General features: G+C 32.5%; 1 protein-coding gene across 10 annotated transcripts in view; it reads left to right on the forward strand.

The window, feature by feature from the left end:
- LOC106883353 (uncharacterized) overlaps positions 1–10,709 on the forward strand; it is a 143,556-nt gene that overhangs the window by 25,725 nt on the left and 107,122 nt on the right. For 4 of the 10 annotated variants that reach the window (XM_089338292.1, XM_089338285.1, XM_089338294.1 and 1 more), the window contains exon 1: positions 4,244–4,352. The exons of 2 other annotated variants lie outside the window; for them this stretch is intronic. The gene's annotated coding sequence lies outside the window, so the exon portion shown is untranslated. 4 more of the 10 variants (XM_089338293.1, XM_089338287.1, XM_089338289.1 and 1 more) reach the window with 4 other exon arrangements.

Here is a 10,709-nt window from a genome sequence, read left to right on the forward strand (position 1 = left end):
TAAGGGATGAGGGGATTACAATGAGAAAGGGGAAAAGCAGGTCAGGTTCTCACAGAGGGATCTGCATGACTACTCACATCTAATAGGAGAAAAGTGGTGGGAGAGAACAAGAGATAGGTAATGTCAATGAGGTGCCTAATTGGCCCTGCAAGGCACAAGGTGACCAGAAGTGGATGGTTGAGTGAGTAGGGGTTGCAAGATTGTATGGAAAGAAGAATAAGGGGATGGGGAGGCAGACTGCCAGAATGAGTAGGGCTGATGACAGGCGAAACAAAGAACCATGAGTTGAGGAAGATAGGGGGATGCAGGACAGCGAGTGGGATGGGGATGAAGAGTAGGAGTAGTAAAGAGGAGGAGGGCAAGAGAAAGATGACATAGTTGGAGAGTTGACATGGTTGGATTGCCTGCAGGAGCCAGGGTGGGATAGGGGAGAGACAGGCATAATAAATTAGAGTTGGGCTGAGATGGATAGAGAACACAAAACATAGCACTTCCAGAACTCAGTTTCATTAAGGAGGGCAGGTTTTTTCAAGAACCTCATATTGCCAGAGATCCTGGTCCTTTGTCATCTCCTCTGTCAGTGTTAGGGTCCTGAAGTCAGCCTTTGCCACTTCATTTCATGTCTTCCTGCATCTTCCTCTTCTGCAAGTTCCTACACATTAAGTGATTAGCACTTCTTTATGTAGCTATTCTCATCTCATCTTTATGTAGCTATCCACATCACATGTCCATAAAGCATTGTCTTCTTTTTTGCACACAACTTCTGGTTCCTCTTATGCCCAGTGTTTCACTTAGCACCTCTCTACTAATTTTTTCATGCACACTCATGTACATCCAATGGAATATGTTTGCTTCATTTTTTTTCCAATCTTCTCAAGTCCTCCTCATTCAAAGCCCATGCTTCATTGCAGTTCTAACACAAGCATCAGACAATCTGCCCTTTGCTCTTTGGAAAAAGATCATTGTTGCCAGCTGTGATAGTAACTCCCTGAACTTTTTCCAGTCAACTCTTACTTTAGCTACTATATTTTCAGAACAACCACCACCCTTGCTAATTATGTCTCCTAAGTAACAAAAACTGTCAACTACCTCTAGTATGCTATATGGACTTTTAAGATGCAATTTCCAGTATGCTTATATGTATTGCTGCAGTGTATCTATTGCATATGAACCTTCAATTTTCAAATAACCTGCTAATGATTCCATTACATCACTAGATAATTCATAGCTTATATCAAGTAGTGTATATGGAGTTTATTTCAACCTCTTTTCTATGTACTGAGTAAGGCCATTTCCTTGAAGGTATCAGGTCCTGCCTTCTCTCCAACCTTCACCTTTGCTAGGTTTACCATAGGGCCTTTCAATTCCAGGTTTAGCTTCCATGCTTGGAATTTCTTCCCTAATTACCTTATAGATTTTAGGCATGAGAACTAGATCATCAGTATATAGGGATTCCATGGAGAGCCTGTCTTAATCTTCTCTGTTATAGCTTGAAGAATTATGATGAAAAAGAAAGGACTAAGGACTGAACATTGACAGACTCCTATCTTTATGCCAAATTCATCACTGAAATCATTGCCAACTCTCACTCTACTTACTTGCATACAGCTTGAACTGTTTGCACAATCCATTTGTAATGATTTGAGCACCAAAATAAATGAGAGACGAAAAATATTAATTAAAATTACCTTTCATTGTCACCATTATGATGTAAGACACAGCTTCTTCAAGTTATTATATACAGATTATTTGCCACTGTTATCCATTCTGTAAGTAGTTAAGTTCATCTTTTGTTGACTTCTAGAAGACTGAGGGAGAAAGAGCAAAAGAATCTGCCTATCAGTGTGACCAGTAGAGAGGTTGAAAGTTGTGTAGTTGTGCTGAGACAAACCATACATGAAGTGCTCCATTTGGCTGGGGCCAAGTGAAATAGGTAGAGCCAAATTTGGGTTCCGTATTTATATTTTCTCCTAACTAAATTAATTTCTTTGTAAAGGGAAATAAATTCACAGAAGTAATGTTATTACTAAAAAGAAGCTGACTCAATTTGAAGTGACTTTCATTTTAGTCAGTCTTAATGATGGCATTACTTTAAATAAATAACAATTTCTAATGAATGAATGAATAAAGATAATATTAAAGTGAATGAAAATAACATCTTTTTATGAACCACTGTTAATTGGTCAATAACAAATTGGTTGAAATTGTTTTCTATTAAAACGCAGTTTTTTCTTTTAGAGTACTACTTAGAATTTTTCTTAAATATAGACATATATGTACACTCATGTGTGTGTGTGTGTGTGTGTGTGTGTGTATGTGCATGTGTGTGTGTGTGCGTGCGTGTGTGTGCGCATGCAAGCATGTGCGCATGCGAGCATGCGTGTGTGACATTGTAGTTGTGTCCAGTGCTGGTGACATGTGAAAGGCATTTGTGCTGGGGACATGAAAAAGGCACCCATGCTGGTGCCACATGAAAGACACCAGTACACTCTGCAAAGTGGTTGGCATTAGGTCAAACCATCTTACTCATGCTAGCATGGAATACAGATACTAAGTGATAATGATGATGGTGATGATGATGATGATGACGATGACGATGACAATATATAACAAGTACAATGGTATTATTAAATCTGAGTTGGATCATAAGTCAGCATTCCTGTGAGTACAGCTTAACAGAATGTGCAGAAGTGAAACCATTCATACAGACTGAAATTCCAGGTATAATGAATTTTTTCCTTGAAGGTCATAGAGAAAGTCATAGTCAAAGAGATCCAATTTGGATATGAGATGCAATTTGGTTTTGTCCCCAGCAGAAACTCCAGAGACACAATCTTTCTAGTGAGGTAAGTAACAGCACAAGAAATACTTGGTTAAGAATAAATCTCTATTCCTGGCTTCTGTTGATTTGGAGAAAGCATTTGACAGTGTACCACAATCAGTAATTATGGCTTATGAGGAAACTCAGTATAGATAAATGGGAAACAAATAACATGCTAGATTCTTAGCCAAGATTCAAAACCTAGCCAAGATTTTTCTATTGGTTCCTTTTGTTCTCAGCTTTTGCTCCAGGAAATTTCAAACTTATCCTTCATCCTAGCAAGTTATTTGTTTCCCATTTATCTATACTGAGTTTCCTCATAAACCATAATTACTGAGTATGGTACCCTGTCAAATGCTTTCTCCAAATCAACAGAAGCCAGGAATAGAGATTTATTCTTAACCAAGTATTTCTTGTGCTGTTACCTCACTAGAAAGATTGTGTTTCTGGAGTTTCTGCTGGGGACAAAACCAAATTGCATCTCATATAGGTCTACTCTTTCATGGATCTCTTTGACTATGACTTTCTCTATGACCTTCATGAAAAAAATTCATTATACCTGGAATTTCAGTCTGTATGAATGGTTTCACTTCTGCACATTCTGTTAAGCTGTACTCACAGGAATGCTGACTTATGATCCAACTCAGATTTAATAATACCATTGTACTTGTTATATATTGTCATCGTCGTCGTTGTCGTCATCATCATCATCATCATCATCATCATCATCATCATCATTTAGCGTCTGTTTTCCATGCTAGCATGAGTAAGACGGTTTGACCTTAGGCCAACCACTCTGCAGAATCTATTGGTGTCTTTCATGTGACACCAGCATGGGTACCTTATTTGTGTCACGGGCACTGGACACGACTACAATGTCACACGCCCCCCACCCACACGAGTGTGCATATATGTGTATACTTACGAAAAATTCTAAGTAGTACTCTAAAAGGAAAAAAAACTGTGTTTTAATAGAAAACAATTTCAACCTATTAGTTATTAACCAATTAACAGCGGTTCATAAAAAGACATTATTTTTGTTCACTTTAATATTATCTTTACCCATTCTTTGATTCATTCATTCATTAGAAATTGTTATTTATTTATTTAAAGTGATGCCATCATTAAGACTGACTAAAATGAAAGTCACTTCAAATTGAGTCAGCTTCTTTTTAGTAATAACATTACTTCCGTGAATTTGTTTCCCTTTACAAATAAATGAATTCAGAACCAACTCATTTGAATTTCCATCAAGTCCTCTTTCTTTCTCTCTATGTTTTAAAACGATCTTTATTCATATGATGACGAAAAAGTGAGAGCTGATGGTAAATTTTTTAAAAAATCTGTAATATGTATTAGTGATACATATATCACTTTTGAGCACCCGTAGTAGTCGAATGGCTAAATCTAACAACTATTGTTACGTTCCTGTTGTTAATGGAGGAAAGAGGTTCAGTTGTTGAGAGCTGAACACTATGAGATAGTTAATAACCTCTTAGGATGGACAATATTTAAATACTGATATTGCAAGGTAAAATATTATTCTCTGTTCTTTCCCATTTCTTTCAGTATGTCATTAAATAACCCAAATCGAAATTTCGTATTCACTAAACATGGTCTGTTTGTGTCTCTTTCATTTTTGACGTTTGATATAATTTTTCTTCTCATTAACAATTCTTTCAAGTTCTTGTAAAATTATAAAGTTAATAACTCACTTTCGTCGATTTTCTAATGTACAAGTTATAAATGTATCTACACAATCATTATTTTCATTTTGGTATATTAGTTCTTCAAGAGGCACAGTACTTATGTTAGTAAATTTTTCAAGCAATGATATTTAATTTTTATGTGGTCTTTTGGAGACTTGGATACTACAGAAATATATTTATACAAATTAATTGATTTTAAAACTATAATTCGACAGATAGAGACGTCATCTAGCTTTTATAAAATGTTTAGGTTATTTTTTTTTACCACTGTAAAACACTCAGTTTTGGTTGGTTGTGTATATATATATATATATATATATATATATATATATATATATATATATATATATATATATATATATATATATATACACTCACTATAATTCGGATAATATATATATATATAGTAACAAACTAAGGAAAGGAATTCCTTCAAAGAGGTGAGTAAAACATCCAATTCATTAGTACGTCAGTTGAATATCATATAAATATTGGTGTAATGCAAATTACAAACAATAAATTAAATAGAAGATCCAATTGACAATCCAATAATTTATTTATATTATAATATGCTATGAATATAAGATAACATTAAAAAAATCATAAAAAATCAAAATAGCCAATAATTTGTTTCGACTATGATTTACAAACAATACATATCCACCTATAATAAGTCTCTTCAGAGCTTTGGTTTATAGACAGACGAGATTCTGTGTGAAAGGACGGCTGGATTGTAAAAAAAAGTAATTCAAATGCCTATGTATTATGAGCGTGAGAGTTAACTTTTCAACTACATAACGGTTACATTTTAAAAAACTACAAAGTTATAACGGATAAGATAATCAAATAGAATCTACGACTATCGAAATATATTTCTATATATCTCAAATATTATTTATCCAAATTTGTTTAGGTCGAAGACCGTCTTTCTCTATTATAATATCATACAACAATATATAGGTATATAAATTAAGTATCACTGTCTTACTTAATCTAGAGGCTTTAATAAAACGTGTAAATAAATATAAGTGATAAGATACTATTGGTAATATATGTAATATATCTTCTCTTTTATATATAGGTGGATATGTAAAAATTGTTTAAGGTAACTAACAAAAAAATGTTCTTTATTTATTTAGTGTATCGGAAGGAGAATTCCGTAATAAATGCAAAGAGAAACCTAACGAAAATGTTCTTTATTTACTTAATTTATCGGAGGGAGAATTCCGTAATAAATATATAGAGATATATACATACATACATACATACGCACACACACACACACACATGATTATCGGTAAGTTTAGAAGTCAGGAAAAAAAGCTCATTCTGAAAGACGATTTGAGTGGTTATGCTATTATATTGTATGTGAGTAGTATATTCCTGGTTTTATACATGTGTGCGCGCCTGTCTCTCCGTCTACATTCTCTATCTATCTATCTATCTGTCTGTGTACATATGCGATCTTAATATATTTTATGCAATTTTTTTAAATTCTAAATCATTTGTGTTTCTGTGCAAAAATACGAAGTGATCACCATACACCTGCGTTAAACTGGATTATTTCCTCGTAGGTAAAGGCTTTGTTCGCTTGGTCAACCAAACACATCTCTAAGTTTGAAACATTCTAAATTATTTCAGACCCATTGATGAGTTCGATCGACGGTAATCAATTGTACGAAACCTTTCGGTGTGAAGAAATAATCTTATTTAATAAAACACACACGCATATATGTAATCGTATTTAAACATATAACAATGGAAAGATTAGGAATAAACGCTTGGGGTAAACAAGAATTTGTAGATGGTAAAAAGGTTTCTTGATATATGCTCATTTCTTAAAAGTGAGATAATGGTGGAAAGTAACACTTCACTGCACTTCACCTCAGTTAGCTGCAGCCTTTCTTTCGAATCCTACAATTTATCGATTTTATAGCAGATTAACCCATCCCATCATCGGCAAACAGAAATAGTCATCTCGCACATTCACATCCAAGCATATCGTCCTCACACACACACACACACACACACACATTTGTGTGTTTAGTATATATATATATGCATATTGTGTGTATGTTATATGCGTGTGTACATCGATACGTCGACTCGCTAGAAAGAGCAGTTAAATCTCCATCAAATGATACATCTTACTACCATGAAAAATATGGAACGAAGGACAATGTAGGTTTGGATACACGAAAAGGAATGGTGAAAGCTGGAACGTCTTTGATCATACGTCGATCAGGGATGACTTAGGGCGAGGAAGGGGGTTGGGTTAACTAGCAACAACAATCTGATGACAGTCGTACGTTAGTCTCTGTGTAGTCGCTCGTGCTGCTACAAATAGCAGCTTAATTTCTTTTAAATCACATTCAATAATCTTAAATAAGTAAAACAATATTAAATAATGCAGCCCTACACACCCTTCAAAAGATAAAATGTTAATTATGATTGGAAGCCTTGAGTCATAGGGTCTGTTCAATTAAGTTTGAGTTGAAGCGAAAGCACCAGAGGAAGAGACTTTATGTGATTGCTTGACCAGCTAGAAACAATGACTAAATCTTCCTCAAATTGTACCCTACCTTCTAAAATAGCAAATAACATAGCGGCACACTCCAAGAAAGACGTGTCAGCCACGGCCTTTAATCATATATCTACTCTATCTGGAGGTTTACGTGATACTGAAACAATTACACCAAAACAGGCTGACATAAAATCAGGATTTTTTGACAGACGAAAGAATGTCTGTTCAAGAAAAACTAAAAAAAAAACAAAACAGCAACTCGGAATGACATTCCAAACGAAATCCTGTCCTTACATTTGATTCTATTATTATTTTTGAAGATGATATAATTTATAGAAATAGATGTTTATTTGTTTCTTCATTCATTGAGAAAGTTAACAAGATGTTTGTTTGCTTCGTGCTTTCGTTTTTTGTTATCCGGTTTCGTTTGTCATCTTTTTCGATGATAAATAAAAGCTAACAACGAAGGAATATCTCTTAAAAAGTTATTCGTTTTCTTAGAAATAGCCACCAAGTCTCCCATTTCTAATCACATATTACACACTATACAAAGAAATACAAACAACACTGGTAATCTAATTAAAGATATACAATATAAGATATACAATTAGAGGGTAGAGATTGGAACGCCTCTGATTAATGGTCTACTCCATTAATACTGAACTAGTACTAGAAACAAATAATTTTTGTCTGTTTTGATGTAGTACTTTATTGATGGTAGTATCATTCATTCAGTGGCGAAGTTTCAGAATAGCCCTTAATGTAAGTTGGGTTTTCTCCGTTCATTAAAAAATTAAAAAATTTGTTTTTGCACCACGCACTTTGAAACGACGAGGGAAGCCTTTTTTAAAGTAAAAATAAATAAAAAAAATTGATAATCCATGATCTTTGAACGCCTACCTCGCCTCCATGGTGCCTCCACGACAGACTTTTCCAGTCCTTTTCTTTATTGTTTTCACGACGCACTTCCAAACGATGGCGAAAAGCATTAACAAAAAAGGGAATTTATGAAAATCTATAGTCCATGAGAATTAAGTCAGGCTTCTTTGGAGGCCATAAGTTTGGTGATATATAATCATAAGGGTTCTCTGATATTCATTTTTGGGCTACCTGGGCTTTGTGAAAAGGTGCTGGGTCTTGTTGAAATACTTATGATGTTCTGCTGTGTATTTCATCCACCCTGGACTTAATAACTCTCTCCAGCACCTCAACATATCCAGTAGCATTAATTGTAAGACTCTGTGGAAAGATACAAGGCAGCATAACATGACCTTCATTACTCATCACTCCTACAACAATTACAGTTACTGGAAGCAAAGTATCACTCTGGATACATCAGAAGAATGTGTTCATCATCATCTGGTTAGACATTTGGTCTTGATTAAATTTTTTCTCATTGGAGAACCAAAGAATACCATGTTCATGAGGGTTTCTAACCTTGCTAAGTAACCGCTTGGCATGGATGAAATGGTTTTCCGTATCTTTGCAAATATAAATGGGTCCCTCCTCAATACATACTACTTATATTGAATGTTTTCATGAATCACAATTCTGCTAGTCAACTACAACAATGATGGTCTTCATTGATTTTCTGGGATTATTATTGTTTGGAACCAGCTGATTGATAGTTTGTTTGTTTGTTTGTATGTATGTATGTATGTATGTATGTATGTATGTATCATCCATCAATCATTATCATTCAAATCCGTCTTCCATGCTGGCATGGGTTGGATGGTTTGACAAGAGCTGGCAAGCCAGAGGGCTGAGCCAAGCTCTATTGTCTGTTTTTGGCATGGGCCTTTCCTACCATGAACCACTTCACAGAGTACTGGGAGTTTTGTTATGGCACCAGTACTGGCAGAGTCACTCTCCAAGTTTTCCAGCTATGCCAAGATCACGCAGTTTGTGGCATATCATACCATGATCCACTTTGTCAAAAGCTTTTGCAAAATCAAGGTATATTATGTCCACATTTGAGTTGTTGAGTAACTGTCTCAACACCCAGTCATATTGTTGTAATAGCTGGGCCAGGCAGCTCCTACATGGTCGAAAGCCATGCTGGGTATCACTCAGCAAATTATTTTCTTCAAGGAATGCAATTACTTTCCCTCCGACTATCCTTTCCATGACTTTGCTGATGTGTGAAGTCAGAGAGATATGCCTATAGTTTTTGGCATCTGCTCTGCTCCCCCCTTTATAGATTGGGCATATTATTTCCTCCTTCAGCTTGCTTGGCAATCTGCCATTTGCAAGAAAGCTCTGGAAGAGAATCTGGAGGGGTTTTGCCAGGGCACGCTTACACAATTTGAGGAGGATTGCTGGGAAACCATCAGGACCATCAGTTGAGTTTGCGTCTACCTTCGCTAATATTGATGTATTCCATTGTAACTGCCTCACTGGTAATAGGTGAGGTGGCAAAGAAGTCCACTGGTTCATTCACTTGTCTGTGTTCCAACAGGGTGGAATATATATTTATATATATGTAATATATATATATACATGTTTATGTATATCTATCTATATATATATATGTATATCTATCTATCTATCTATCTATCTATCTATCTTTCTATATATATATATATATATATATATATATATATATATATATATATATATATATATATATGTCTATATATATATATATATGTATATATATATATATGCATATATATATATATATGTTGTATATATATATATATATGCATATATATATATATGTATCTATATATATATATATATGTATATATATATATGCATATATATATATATGTATATATATATATGTATATATATATATATGTATATATATATATGTATATATATATATGTATATATATATATGTATATATATATATGTATATATATATATATATGTATATATGTATATATGTATATATATATATATGTATATATATATATATGTATATATATATATATATATGTATATATGTATATATGTATATATATATATATGTATATATATATATATATATATATATATGTATATATGTATATATGTATATATATATATATGTATATATATATATATGTATATATATATATGTATATATATATATGTATATATATATATGTATATATATATGTATATATATATGTATATATATATGTATATATATATATGTATATATATATATGTATATATATATATGTATATATATATATGTATATATATATATGTATATATATGTATATATATATATGTATATATATATATATGTATATATATATATATGTATATATATATGCGTATATATATATATGTATATATATATGTATATATATATATGTATATATATATGCGTATATGTATATATATATATATGTATATATATATATATGCATATATATATATATGTATATATATATATGCATATATATATATGCATATATATATATATGCATATATATATATGCATATATATATATATGCATATATATATATATATAGGTATATATATATATATATATATATGCATATATATATATATGCATATATATATATATAGGTATATATATATATATATAGGTATATATATATATATAAGGCTCAATTTAATTTTTTATAAATTGATTTTAATTGAGTTTTTTACCTGTAATTTTGGATTTTGTCCCTAATAATATTATTATGTAT

This window comes from Octopus bimaculoides, chromosome 20, assembly GCF_046866305.1.
Source record: "Octopus bimaculoides isolate indiv1 chromosome 20, ASM4686630v1, whole genome shotgun sequence".
Taxonomy (NCBI): Eukaryota; Metazoa; Mollusca; class Cephalopoda; order Octopoda; family Octopodidae; genus Octopus; species Octopus bimaculoides.